Here is a 12,765-nt window from a genome sequence, read left to right as displayed (position 1 = left end):
ATTTATATATTTTTTCATTATTGATTCTCTTTTTTATTTCCACATGCCTTTCCTTTTAATTTTGGCTTTCCTGTGATTCCATAGAATCTAACCTTTTAATATGTCTTGCTGCCTGTAGATTAGTAGGAGGGCATGGAGAGGGACCACACCACAGCTCTGCCCAAAAGGTTTTGTAAGGATGTGATTATCACAGTTGTAAAAGCCTTTTCTCAGAAAAATCCATATGCCTTACTATTGCCTTCCCTCCGATTGTGGGCATTTGCAACTTTTTGCTCTTTTTTTTTTTTTTTTCATTTTTTGTGAACACAATTGGGGATGTAGCTCAGTGGTAGAGCGCATGCTTTGCATGTATGAGGCCCCAGGTTCAATCACTGGCATCTCCAAAAAGTAAGAACTCATCGATTGTGAAGTTCTATGCCTTCTTTCTGCAATGGGTGTTTGTCACATTTTTCTCATTTTTCATGCCATTCTGCATATTAATCCCAGTTTAAGTGTGCACATCATATTTAGACTAGGTTTTAGGGTCTTTTGATAGCCTTTTCTCAGAAAAAAAAAAAAAAACTCCAAATTTTTTCAAGTCTTATGCCTTACTATAATCCTACCTCCGATTTTGGGCATTTGACACTTTTTTCTCATTTTTTTTTTTCTCATTTTTTGTGAAGACAACAGGGGATGTAGCTCAGTGGTAAAGTGCATGCATAGCTTGTATGAGGCCTCAGGTTCGATCCCTGGCATTTCCAAAAAACAAAAACTCATGGATTGTGAAGTTATGTGTTCTTTCTGAATTGGGTGTTTGTCACATTTTTCTAATTTTTTATGCTCTTCTTCATTTTAATCCCAGTTTAAGTGTGCACATAATATTTAGACTAGTTTTTAGGGTCTTTTGATAGCCTTTTATCAGAAAAAAAAGAAAACTCCAAATTTTTTTTTGTCTTATGCCTTATTATTACCCTACCTCTGATTTTGGGCATTTGCAGCTTATTTCTCAAATTTTTTTTTTCTCATTTTTTGTCTAGACAACAGGGGATGTAGCTCAGTGGTAGAGTGCATGCTTTGCATGTATGAGGCCCCAGGTTCATTCCCTGGGATCTCCAAAAAACACAAACTCATGGGTTGTGAACTTCTATGCCTTCTTTCTGAATTGGGTGTTTGCCACTTTTAATCAATTTTCATGCCATTCTGCATTTTAATTCCAGTTTAAGTGTGCACATCATATTTAGACTAGTTTTTAGAGTCTTTTGATAGCCTTTTCTCAGAAAAAAAAAAAAAAAAACTCCAAATTTTTTCAAGTCTTATGCCTTACTATTATCTTACCTCCGATTTTGGGCATTTGCAACTTTTTTCTCATTTTTTTTTTGTCCTTTTTAATCACAAAAACAGGGGATGTACCTCAGTGGTAGAGTGCATGCTTAGCATGCATGAGGCCCCAGGTTCAATCCCTGGCATCTCCAAGGAGCAAAAACTCAATGATTGTGAAGTTGTATGCCTTCTTTCTGAATTGGGTGTTTGTCATATCTTTCTCATTTTTTATGCTCTTCTGCATTTTAATCCCAGTTTTAATGTGCACATCATATTTAGACTAGTTTTTAGGGTCTTTTGATAGCCTTTTATCATAAAGAAAAAAAAAAAAATCCAAATTTTTCCAAGTCTTATGCCTTACTATTGCCTTTCGTATGATTTTGGGCATTTGCAACTTTTTGCTCATTTTTTTTTTTCCTCATTTTTTGTGTACACAATCGGGGATGTAGCTCAGTGGTAGAGCGCATGCTTAGCATGTTTGAGACCCCAGGTTCAATCTCTGGCATCTCCAAGAAACAAAAACTCAATGTTTGTGAACTTGTATGCCTTCTTTCTGCATTGGGTGTTTGTCATATTTTTCTCATTTTTCATGCCCTTCTGCATTTTAATCCCAGTTTAAGTGTGCACATCATATTTTGACTAGTTTTTAGGGTGTTTTGATAGCCTTTTCTCAGAAAAAAAAAAAAATTCAAAATTTTTTAGTCTTATGCCTTACTATTACCCTACCTCTGATTTTGGGCATTTGCAACTTTTTTCTCATTTTTTTTAAGACAACAGGGGATGTAGCTCAGTGGTAGAGTGCATGCATAGCATGTATGAGGCCTCAGGTTCAATCCCTGGCATTTCCAAAAAACAAAAACTCATGCATTGTGAAGTTCTGTGCCTTCTTTCTGAATTGGGAGTCTGTCACATTTTCTCATTTTTCTCATTTTTTTTTTTCTCATTTTTGTGAACACAATTGGGGATATAGCTCAGTGGTAGAGTGCATGCTTAGCATGTATGAGGCCCCAGGTTCAATCCCTGGCATCTCCAAAAAACAATAGCTCATGGGTTGTGAAGTTCTATGCCTTCTTTCTAAATTGGGTGTATATCATATTTTTCTAATTTTTTATGCTCTTCTGCATTTTAATCCCAGTTTAAGTGTGCACATCATATTTAGACTAGTTTTTAGGGTACTTTTGATAGCCTTTTCTCAGAAAAATCCAAATCTAAATTTTTTCAAGTCTTATGCCTTACTATTGCCTTCCCTCCGATTGTGGGCATTTGCAACTTTTTTCTCATTTTTTTTTTTTCTCATTTTCTGTGAACGCAATTGGGGTTGTAGCTCAGTGGTAGAGCGCATGCTTAGCATGTACGAAGCCCCAGGTTCAATCCCTGGCATCTCCAGAAAACAATAGCTCATTGGTTGTGAAGTTCTATGCCTTCTTTCTAAATTGGGTGTATATCATATTTTTCTCATTTTTTTATGCTCTTCTGCATTTTAATCCCAGTTTAAGTGTGCACATCATATTTAGACTAGTTTTTAGGGTACTTTTGTTAGCCTTTTCTCAGAAAAATCCAAATCTAAATTTTTTCAAGTCTTATGCCTTACTATTGCCTTTCGTATGATTTTGGGCATTTGCAACTTTTTGCTCATTTTTTTTTTTCCTCATTTTTTGTGAGCACAACTGGGGATGTAGCTCAGTGGTAGAGCGCATGCATAGCATGTATGAGGCCCCAGGTTCAATCCCTGGCATCTCCAAGGAATGGAAACTCATGGATTGTGAAGTTCTATGCCTTCTTTCTGAATTGGGTGTTTGCCACATTCAATCAATTTTTATGCCATTCTGCATTTTAATTCCAGTTTAAGTGTGCACATCATATTTAGACTAGTTTTTAGAGTCTTTTGATAGCCTTTTCTCAGAAAAAAAAAAAAAAAAAACTCCAAATTTTTTCAAGTCTTATGCCTTACTATTATCTTACCTCCGATTTTGGGCATTTGCAACTTTTTTCTCATTTTTTTTTCTCATTTTTAATCACAAAAACAGGGGATGTACCTCAGTGGTAGAGTGCATGCTTAGCATGCATGAGGCCCCATGTTCAATCCCTGGCATCTCCAAGGAGCAAAAACTCAATGATTGTGAAGTTGTATGCCTTCTTTCTAAATTGGGTGTATATCATATTTTTCTCATTTTTTTAAGCTATTCTGCATTTTAATCCCAGTTTAAGTGTGCACATCATATTTAGACTAGTTTTTAGGGTCTTTTGATAGACTTTTCTCATAAAGAAAAAAAAAAAAAAAAAAATTTTCCAAGTCTTATGCATTTGCAACTTTTTGCTAATTTTTTTTTTCCTCATTTTTTGTGAACACATTTGGGGATGTAGCTCAGTGGTAGAGCGCATGCTTAGCATGTATGAGGCCCCAGGTTCAATCCCTGGCATCTCCAAGGAACAAAAACTCTTGGATTGTGAAGTTTTATGCCTTCTTTCTGAATTTGGTGTTTGCCACTTTTAATCAATTTTCATGCCATTCTGCATTTTAATTCCAGTTTAAGTGTGCACATCATATTTAGACTAGTTTTTAGAGTCTTTTGATAGCCTTTTCTCAAAAAAAAAAAAAAAACTCCAAATTTTTTCAAGTCTTATGCCTTACTATTGCCTTCCCTCCGATTGTGGGCATTTGCAACTTTTTTCTCATTTTTTTTTTTTCTCATTTTCTGTGAACACAATTGGGGTTGTAGCTCAGTGGTAGAGCGCATGCTTAGCATGTATGAGGCCCCAGGTTCAATCCCTGGCATCTCCAAAAAACAATAGCTCATGGGTTGTGAACTTCTATGCCTTCTTTCTAAATTGGGTGTTTGTCACATTTTTCTCATTTTTTATGCTCTTCTGCATTTTAATCCCAGTTTAAGTGTGCACATCATATTTAGACTAGTTTTTAGGGTCTTTTGATAGCCTTTTCTCAAAAAAAAAAAAAAAAAAAAAAACCAAATTTTTTCAAGTCTTATGCCTTACTATTATCTTACCTCCGATTTTGGGCATTTGCAACTTTTTTCTCATTTTTTTTCCCTCATTTTTAATCACAAAAACAGGGGATGTACCTCAGTGGTAGAGTGCATGCTTAGCATGCATGAAGCCCCAGTTTCAATCCCTGGCATCTCCAAGGAGCAAAAACTCAATGATTGTGAAGTTGTATGCTTTCTTTCTGAATTGGGTGTTTGTCATATCTTTCTCATTTTTTATGCTCTTCTGCATTTTAATCCCAGTTTTAATGTGCACATCATATTTAGACTAGTTTTTAGGGTCTTTTGATAGCCTTTTATCATAAAGAAGAAAAAAAATCCAAATTTTTCCAAGTCTTATTCCTTACTATTGCCTTTCGTATGATTTTGGGCATTTGCAACTTTTTGCTCATTTTTTTTTTCCTCATTTTTTGTGTACACTATTGGGGATGTAGCTCAGTGGTAGAGCGCATGCTTAGGATGTTTGAGACCCCAGGTTCAATCTCTGGCATCTCCAAGAAACAAAAACTCAATGTTTGTGAACTTGTATGCCTTCTTTCTGCATTGGGTGTTTGTCACATTTTTCTCATTTTTTATGCTTTTCTGCATTTTAATCCCAGTTTAAGTGTGCACATCATATTTAGACTAGTTTTTAGGGTCTTTTGATAGCCTTTTCTCAAAATAAAAAAAAAAAAAAAACTCCAAATTTTTTCAAGTCTTATGCCTTACTATTATCTTACCTCCGATTTTGGGCATTTGCAACTTTTTTCTCATTTTTTTTTTCTCATTTTTTTTTCTCATTTTTTTTTTCTCATTTTTAATCACAAAAACAGGGGATGTACCTCAGTGGTAGAGTGCATGCTTAGCATGCATGAAGCCCCAGGTTCAATCCATGGCATCTCCAAGGAGCAAAAACTCTATGATTGTGAAGTTCTATGCCTTCTTTCTGAATTGGGTGTTTGTCATATCTTTCTCATTTTTTATGCTCTTCTGCATTTTAATCCCAGTTTTAATGTGCACATCATATTTAGACTAGTTTTTAGGGTCTTTTGATAGCCTTTTATCATAAAGAAAAAAAAAAATCCAAATTTTTCCAAGTCTTATGCCTTACTATTGCCTTTCGTATGATTTTGGGCATTTGCAACTTTTTGCTCATTTTTTTTTTTCCTCATTTTTTGTGTACACAATTGGGGATGTAGCTCAGTGGTAGAGCGCATGCTTAGCATGTATGAGGCCCCATGTTCAATCTCTGGCATCTCCAAGAAACAAAAACTCAATGTTTGTGAACTTGTATGCCTTCTTTCTGCATTGGGTGTTTGTCACATTTTTCTCATTTTTTATGCTCTTCTGCATTTTAATCCCAGTTTAAGTGTGCACATCATATTTAGACTAGTTTTTAGAGTCTTTTGATAGCCTTTTCTCAAAATAAAAAAAAATCCAAAATTTTTCAAGTCTCATGCCTTATTATTACCTTAAGTCCAATTCTGGGCATTTGCAACTTTTTTCTCATTTTTTTTCCCTCATTTTTCATCAGGACAACAGGGGATGTAACTCAGTGGTAGAGTGCATGCTTAGCATGCATGAGGCCCCAGGTTCAATCCCTGGTATCTCCAAGGAGCAAAAACTCAATGATTGTGAAGTTGTATGCTTTCTTTCTGAATTGGGTGTTTGTCATATCTTTCTCATTTTTTATGCTCTTCTGCATTTTAATCCCAGTTTTAATGTGCACATCATATTTAGACTAGTTTTTAGGGTCTTTTGATAACCTTTTATCATAAAGAAAAAAAAAAATCCAAATTTTTCCAAGTCTTATGCCTTACTATTGCCTTTCGTATGATTTTGGGCATTTGCAACTTTTTGCTCATTTTTTTTTTTCCTCATTTTTTCTGTACACAATTGGGGATGTAGCTCAGTGGTAGAGTGCATGCTTAGCATGTTTGAGACCCCAGGTTCAATCTCTGGCATCTCCAAGAAACAAAAACTCAATGTTTGTGAACTTGTATGCCTTCTTTCTGCATTGGGTGTTTGTCACATTTTTCTCATTTTTTATGCTCTTCTGCATTTTAATCCCAGTTTAAGTGTGCACATCATATTTAGACTAGTTTTTAGGGTCTTTTGATAGCCTTTTCTCAAAATAAAAAAAAAAAAAAAAACTCCAAATTTTTTCAAGTCTTATGCCTTACTATTATCTTACCTCCGATTTTGGGCATTTGCAACTTTTTTCTCATTTATTTTTTCTCATTTTTAATCACAAAAACAGGGGATGTACCTCAGTGGTAGAGTGCATGCTTAGCATGCATGAAGCCCCAGGTTCAATCCCTGGCATCTCCAAGGAGCAAAAACTCAATGATTGTGAAGTTGTATGCTTTCTTTCTGAATTGGGTGTTTGTCATATCTTTCTCATTTTTTATGCTCTTCTGTATTTTAATCCCAGTTTTAATGTGCACATCATATTTAGACTAGTTTTTAGGGTCTTTTGATAGCCTTTTATCATAAAGAAAAAAAAAAATCCAAATTTTTCCAAGTCTTATGCCTTACTATTGCCTTTCGTATGATTTTGGGCATTTGCAACTTTTTGCTCATTTTTTTTTTTCCTCATTTTTTGTGTACACAGTTGGGGATGTAGCTCAGTGGTAGAGCGCATGCTTAGGATGTTTGAGACCCCAGGTTCAATCTCTGGCATCTCCAAGAAACAAAAACTCAATGTTTGTGAACTTGTATGCCTTCTTTCTGCATTGGGTGTTTGTCACATTTTTCTCATTTTTTATGCTCTTCTGCATATTAATCCCAGTTTAAGTGTGCACATCATATTTAGACTAGTTTTTAGGGTCTTTTGATAGCCTTTTCTCAGAAAAAAAAAAAAAAAACTCCAAATTTTTTCAAGTTTTATGCCTTACTATTATCCTACCTCTGATTTTGGGCATTTGACACTTTTTTCTCATTTTTTTTTTTCTCATTTTTTGTCAAGACAACAGGGGATGTAGCTCAGTGGTAGAGTGCATGCATAGCATGTATGAGGCCTCAGGTTCGATCCCTGGCATTTCCAAAAAACAAAAACTCATGGATTGTGAAGTTATGTGTTCTTTCTGAATTGGGTGTTTGTCACATTTTTCTAATTTTTTATGCTCTTCTGCATTTTAATCCCAGTTTAAGTGTGCACATCATATTTAGACTAGTTTTTAGGGTCTTTTGATAGCCTTTTCTCAGAAAAATCCAAATCTAAATTTTTTCAAGTCTTATGCCTTACTATTGCCTTCCCTCCGATTGTGGGCATTTGCAACTTTTTTCTCATTTTTTTTTTTCTCATTTTCTGTGAACACATTTGGGGATGTAGCTCAGTGGTAGAGTGCATGCTTAGCATGTATGAGGCCCCAGGTTCAATCCCTGGCATCTCCAAAAAAACAATAGCTCATGGGTTGTGAAGTTCTATGTCTTCTTTCTAAATTGGGTGTATATCATATTTTTCTCATTTTTTATGCTCTTCTGCATTTTAATCCCAGTTTAAGTGTGCACATCATATTTAGGCTAGTTTTTAGGGTCTTTTGATAGACTTTTCTCATAAAGAAAAAAAAAAATCCAAATTTTTCCAAGTCTTATGCCTTACTATTGCCTTTCGTATGATTTTGGGCATTTGCAACTTTTTGCTCATTTTTTTTTTCCTCATTTTTTGTGAGCACAATTGGGGATGTAGCTCAGTGGTAGAGTGCATGCATAGTATGAGGCCCCAGGTTCAATCCCTGGCATCTCCAAGGAATGAGAACTCATGGATTGTGAAGTTCTATGCCTTCTTTCTGAATTGGGTGTTTGTCACTTTCAATCAATTTTCATGCCATTCTGCATTTTAATTCCAGTTTAAGTGTGCACATCATATTTAGACTAGTTTTTAGAGTCTTTTGATAGCCTTTTCTCAGAAAAAAAAAAAACTCCAAATTTTTTCAAGTCTCATGCCTTACTATTATCTTACCTCCGATTTTGGGCATTTGCAACTTTTTTCTCATTTTTCTTTCTCATTTTTAATCACAAAAACAGGGGATGTACCTCAGTGGTAGAGTGCATGCTTAGCATGCATGAGGCCCCAGGTTCAATCCCTGGCATCTCCAAGGAGCAAAAACTCAATGATTGTGAAGTTGTATGCTTTCTTTCTGAATTGGGTGTTTGTCATATCTTTCTCATTTTTTATGCTCTTCTGCATTTTAATCCCAGTTTTAATGTGCACATCATATTTAGACTAGTTTTTAGGGTCTTTTGATAGCCTTTTATCATAAAGAAGAAAAAAAATCCAAATTTTTCCAAGTCTTATTCCTTACTATTGCCTTTCGTATGATTTTGGGCATTTGCAACTTTTTGCTCATTTTTTTTTTCCTCATTTTTTGTGTACACTATTGGGGATGTAGCTCAGTGGTAGAGCGCATGCTTAGGATGTTTGAGACCCCAGGTTCAATCTCTGGCATCTCCAAGAAACAAAAACTCAATGTTTGTGAACTTGTATGCCTTCTTTCTGCATTGGGTGTTTGTCACATTTTTCTCATTTTTTATGCTTTTCTGCATTTTAATCCCAGTTTAAGTGTGCACATCATATTTAGACTAGTTTTTAGGGTCTTTTGATAGCCTTTTCTCAAAATAAAAAAAAAAAAAAACTCCAAATTTTTTCAAGTCTTATGCCTTACTATTATCTTACCTCCGATTTTGGGCATTTGCAACTTTTTTCTCATTTTTTTTTTCTCATTTTTTTTTTCTCATTTTTTTTTTCTCATTTTTAATCACAAAAACAGGGGATGTACCTCAGTGGTAGAGTGCATGCTTAGCATGCATGAAGCCCCAGGTTCAATCCATGGCATCTCCAAGGAGCAAAAACTCTATGATTGTGAAGTTGTATGCTTTCTTTCTGAATTGGGTGTTTGTCATATCTTTCTCATTTTTTATGCTCTTCTGTATTTTAATCCCAGTTTTAATGTGCACATCATATTTAGACTAGTTTTTAGGGTCTTTTGATAGCCTTTTATCATAAAGAAAAAAAAAAATCCAAATTTTTCCAAGTCTTATGCCTTACTATTGCCTTTCGTATGATTTTGGGCATTTGCAACTTTTTGCTCATTTTTTTTTTTCCTCATTTTTTGTGTACACAATTGGGGATGTAGCTCAGTGGTAGAGCGCATGCTTAGGATGTTTGAGACCCCAGGTTCAATCTCTGGCATCTCCAAGAAACAAAAACTCAATGTTTGTGAACTTGTATGCCTTCTTTCTGCATTGGGTGTTTGTCACATTTTTCTCATTTTTTATGCTCTTCTGCATATTAATCCCAGTTTAAGTGTGCACATCATATTTAGACTAGTTTTTAGGGTCTTTTGATAGCCTTTTCTCAGAAAAAAAAAAAAAAAACTCCAAATTTTTTCAAGTTTTATGCCTTACTATTATCCTACCTCTGATTTTGGGCATTTGACACTTTTTTCTCATTTTTTTTTTCTCATTTTTTGTCAAGACAACAGGGGATGTAGCTCAGTGGTAGAGTGCATGCATAGCATGTATGAGGTCTCAGGTTCGATCCCTGGCATTTCCAAAAAACAAAAACTCATGGATTGTGAAGTTATGTGTTCTTTCTGAATTGGGTGTTTGTCACATTTTTCTAATTTTTTATGCTCTTCTGCATTTTAATCCCAGTTTAAGTGTGCACATAATATTTAGACTAGTTTTTAGGGTCTTTTGATAGCCTTTTCTCAGAAAAATCCAAATCTAAATTTTTTCAAGTCTTATGCCTTACTATTGCCTTCCCTCCGATTGTGGGCATTTGCAACTTTTTTCTCATTTTTTTTTTTCTCATTTTCTGTGAACACATTTGGGGATGTAGCTCAGTGGTAGAGTGCATGCTTAGCATGTATGAGGCCCCAGGTTCAATCCCTGGCATCTCCAAAAAAACAATAGCTCATGGGTTGTGAAGTTCTATGTCTTCTTTCTAAATTGGGTGTATATCATATTTTTCTCATTTTTTATGCTCTTCTGCATTTTAATCCCAGTTTAAGTGTGCACATCATATTTAGGCTAGTTTTTAGGGTCTTTTGATAGACTTTTCTCATAAAGAAAAAAAAAAATCCAAATTTTTCCAAGTCTTATGCCTTACTATTGCCTTTCGTATGATTTTGGGCATTTGCAACTTTTTGCTCATTTTTTTTTTCCTCATTTTTTGTGAGCACAATTGGGGATGTAGCTCAGTGGTAGAGCGCATGCATAGTATGAGGCCCCAGGTTCAATCCCTGGCATCTCCAAGGAATGAGAACTCATGGATTGTGAAGTTCTATGCCTTCTTTCTGAATTGGGTGTTTGTCACTTTCAATCAATTTTCATGCCATTCTGCATTTTAATTCCAGTTTAAGTGTGCACATCATATTTAGACTAGTTTTTAGAGTCTTTTGATAGCCTTTTCTCAGAAAAAAAAAAAACTCCAAATTTTTTCAAGTCTCATGCCTTACTATTATCTTACCTCCGATTTTGGGCATTTGCAACTTTTTTCTCATTTTTCTTTCTCATTTTTAATCACAAAAACAGGGGATGTACCTCAGTGGTAGAGTGCATGCTTAGCATGCATGAGGCCCCAGGTTCAATCCCTGGCATCTCCAAGGAACAAAAACTCAATGATTGTGAAGTTGTATGCCTTCTTTCTGAATTGGGTTTTTGTCATATCTTTCTCATTTTTTATGCTCTTCTGCATTTTAATCCCAGTTTTAATGTGCACATCATATTTAGACTAGTTTTTAGGGTCTTTTGATAGACTTTTCTCATAAAGAAAAAAAAAAAAACAAATTTTTCCAAGTCTTATGCCTTACTATTGCCTTTCGTATGATTTTGGGCATTTGCAACTTTTTTCTCATTTTTTTTTTCTCATTTTCTGTGAACACATTTGGGGATGTAGCTCAGTGGTAGAGTGCATGCTTAGCATGTATGAGGCCCCAGGTTCAATCCCTGGCATCTCCAAAAAACAATAGCTCATGGGTTGTGAAGTTCTATGCCTTCTTTCTAAATTGGGTGTATATCATATTTTTCTCATTTTTTTATGCTCTTCTGCATTTTAATCCCAGTTTAAGTGTGCACATCATATTTAGGCTAGTTTTTAGGGTCTTTTGATAGACTTTTCTCATAAAGAAAAAAAAAAATCCAAATTTTTCCAAGTCTTATGCCTTACTATTGCCTTTCGTATGATTTTGGGCATTTGCAACTTTTTGCTCATTTTTTTTTTCCTCATTTTCTGTGAACACAATTGGGGATGTAGCTCAGTGGTAGAGCGCATGCTTAGCATGTATGAGACCCCATGTTCAATCCCTGGCATCTCCAAGGAACAAAAACTCTTGGATTGTGAAGTTCTATGCCTTCTTTCTGAATTGGGTGTTTGCCACTTTTAATCAATTTTCATGCCCTTCTGCATTTTAATCCCAGTTTAAGTGTGCACATCATAATTAGACTAGTTTTTAGGGTCTTTTAAAGGCTTTTTAATGGAGGTCATAGTAACCTGTAGACAATAGTTGATGCTAAAGATAAACAATCAAACACACAAAGAACGTCTAACACCGTCATTCACTCACACTTCCCTGTGAGAACGGAATGTAAGACACTGTGACTCTTTCTTCGCTTATGCCCCGCCCATTCCCCAGCCTTCCAGCCAATCAACACTCAGAATACATGTAAACAAAACTCACATTGGCAGAGAAAGCTGCATATAAACATGATGCCTTCACGACCATGGGAAACTATATTTGTTCCCTGTGCTCCAGCAGCAAATGATGAGAATGAGCAATGAAAAAAAAAAGGTGAAAAATGAAGTTTTCTTGAAGTTTACTGTTCACAGGAATTTTAAAGTATTTTCTTAGATTTACCAAAGACCTGACTTATTACACTTTAAGACAATTCAGAATTATTTTAATTTCTGGATGTTTGCTTTTATTTACAATTTTATTACATTGTCCTGTGCTTTGAATTGATTTAAGTCATTTCAGTTTTGGTGTGTGATCTGACGATATTAGATCATTAAGGATTAGAACATGACGACGATCTCCCAAATCACAGAGATCTTAGAACCATCTGTAGTTCACATTTGAACCCTTGCGGTGTCTTGTCTGTGTCATATGTCTGTGGTCCATACACAGAACATCCAAAGGTTTTTTTATCTGCCAAATCACATCATTTACTAGTCAGTGTGTCAGCATTACAGACATTACAGAATTATTAAGCACTTAAACAGGGCATAAGTACACTCTAAACCCCCCCCCCCCAGTGCACAGACACACTCCATCAGTTCTGAGTATTGAAGCACTGAGACACGTTTGAGGAAACACTGCATGTATTTCTCTTCTCTAACTAACTCTCTGTTGCTCCGCAGTAACAGAGCTGCTGCTGCTGCAGCTCAATGGGCTGTTTACACTTTCTTAAAGAGACAGTGTCCTGAATGTGATTTACTTTAAAAACGACTTTCAGCCACTCAGAGCTGCCCTGAAAGAAG

At 35.4% G+C, this 12,765-nt stretch overlaps 16 non-coding genes across 16 annotated transcripts; all 16 read left to right on the top strand.

Moving 5' to 3' along the window:
- Positions 1-311: 311 nt before the first annotated feature.
- Positions 312-383, top strand: trnaa-ugc (transfer RNA alanine (anticodon UGC)). Its single transcript has one exon. It is a non-coding gene; the product is annotated as a tRNA-Ala (tRNA).
- A 996-nt stretch (positions 384-1,379) lies between these two features.
- Positions 1,380-1,451, top strand: trnaa-agc (transfer RNA alanine (anticodon AGC)). The gene has a single exon. It is a non-coding gene; the product is annotated as a tRNA-Ala (tRNA).
- Positions 1,452-2,968: 1,517 nt separating this feature from the next.
- Positions 2,969-3,040, top strand: trnaa-agc (transfer RNA alanine (anticodon AGC)). Its single transcript has one exon. It is a non-coding gene; the product is annotated as a tRNA-Ala (tRNA).
- Positions 3,041-3,653: 613 nt separating this feature from the next.
- Positions 3,654-3,725, top strand: trnaa-agc (transfer RNA alanine (anticodon AGC)). The gene has a single exon. It is a non-coding gene; the product is annotated as a tRNA-Ala (tRNA).
- Positions 3,726-4,009: 284 nt separating this feature from the next.
- Positions 4,010-4,081, top strand: trnaa-agc (transfer RNA alanine (anticodon AGC)). Its single transcript has one exon. It is a non-coding gene; the product is annotated as a tRNA-Ala (tRNA).
- A 644-nt stretch (positions 4,082-4,725) lies between these two features.
- trnap-agg (transfer RNA proline (anticodon AGG)) lies at positions 4,726-4,797 on the top strand. The gene has a single exon. It is a non-coding gene; the product is annotated as a tRNA-Pro (tRNA).
- Positions 4,798-5,821: 1,024 nt separating this feature from the next.
- Positions 5,822-5,893, top strand: trnaa-agc (transfer RNA alanine (anticodon AGC)). The gene has a single exon. It is a non-coding gene; the product is annotated as a tRNA-Ala (tRNA).
- Positions 5,894-6,539: 646 nt separating this feature from the next.
- On the top strand, positions 6,540-6,611 carry trnaa-agc (transfer RNA alanine (anticodon AGC)). The gene has a single exon. It is a non-coding gene; the product is annotated as a tRNA-Ala (tRNA).
- Positions 6,612-6,896: 285 nt separating this feature from the next.
- Positions 6,897-6,968, top strand: trnap-agg (transfer RNA proline (anticodon AGG)). The gene has a single exon. It is a non-coding gene; the product is annotated as a tRNA-Pro (tRNA).
- A 636-nt stretch (positions 6,969-7,604) lies between these two features.
- Positions 7,605-7,676, top strand: trnaa-agc (transfer RNA alanine (anticodon AGC)). Its single transcript has one exon. It is a non-coding gene; the product is annotated as a tRNA-Ala (tRNA).
- A 632-nt stretch (positions 7,677-8,308) lies between these two features.
- trnaa-agc (transfer RNA alanine (anticodon AGC)) lies at positions 8,309-8,380 on the top strand. The gene has a single exon. It is a non-coding gene; the product is annotated as a tRNA-Ala (tRNA).
- Positions 8,381-8,664: 284 nt separating this feature from the next.
- trnap-agg (transfer RNA proline (anticodon AGG)) lies at positions 8,665-8,736 on the top strand. Its single transcript has one exon. It is a non-coding gene; the product is annotated as a tRNA-Pro (tRNA).
- Positions 8,737-9,408: 672 nt separating this feature from the next.
- Positions 9,409-9,480, top strand: trnap-agg (transfer RNA proline (anticodon AGG)). Its single transcript has one exon. It is a non-coding gene; the product is annotated as a tRNA-Pro (tRNA).
- Positions 9,481-10,115: 635 nt separating this feature from the next.
- On the top strand, positions 10,116-10,187 carry trnaa-agc (transfer RNA alanine (anticodon AGC)). Its single transcript has one exon. It is a non-coding gene; the product is annotated as a tRNA-Ala (tRNA).
- Positions 10,188-10,819: 632 nt separating this feature from the next.
- On the top strand, positions 10,820-10,891 carry trnaa-agc (transfer RNA alanine (anticodon AGC)). The gene has a single exon. It is a non-coding gene; the product is annotated as a tRNA-Ala (tRNA).
- A 283-nt stretch (positions 10,892-11,174) lies between these two features.
- On the top strand, positions 11,175-11,246 carry trnaa-agc (transfer RNA alanine (anticodon AGC)). Its single transcript has one exon. It is a non-coding gene; the product is annotated as a tRNA-Ala (tRNA).
- Positions 11,247-12,765: the final 1,519 nt, after the last annotated feature.

Source organism: Gouania willdenowi, unplaced genomic scaffold (assembly GCF_900634775.1).
Source record: "Gouania willdenowi unplaced genomic scaffold, fGouWil2.1 scaffold_62_arrow_ctg1, whole genome shotgun sequence".
Classification (NCBI taxonomy): Eukaryota; Metazoa; Chordata; class Actinopteri; order Blenniiformes; family Gobiesocidae; genus Gouania; species Gouania willdenowi.
Note: the sequence above shows the minus strand (reverse complement) of the source record. Positions and strands in the feature narration are given on the sequence as shown.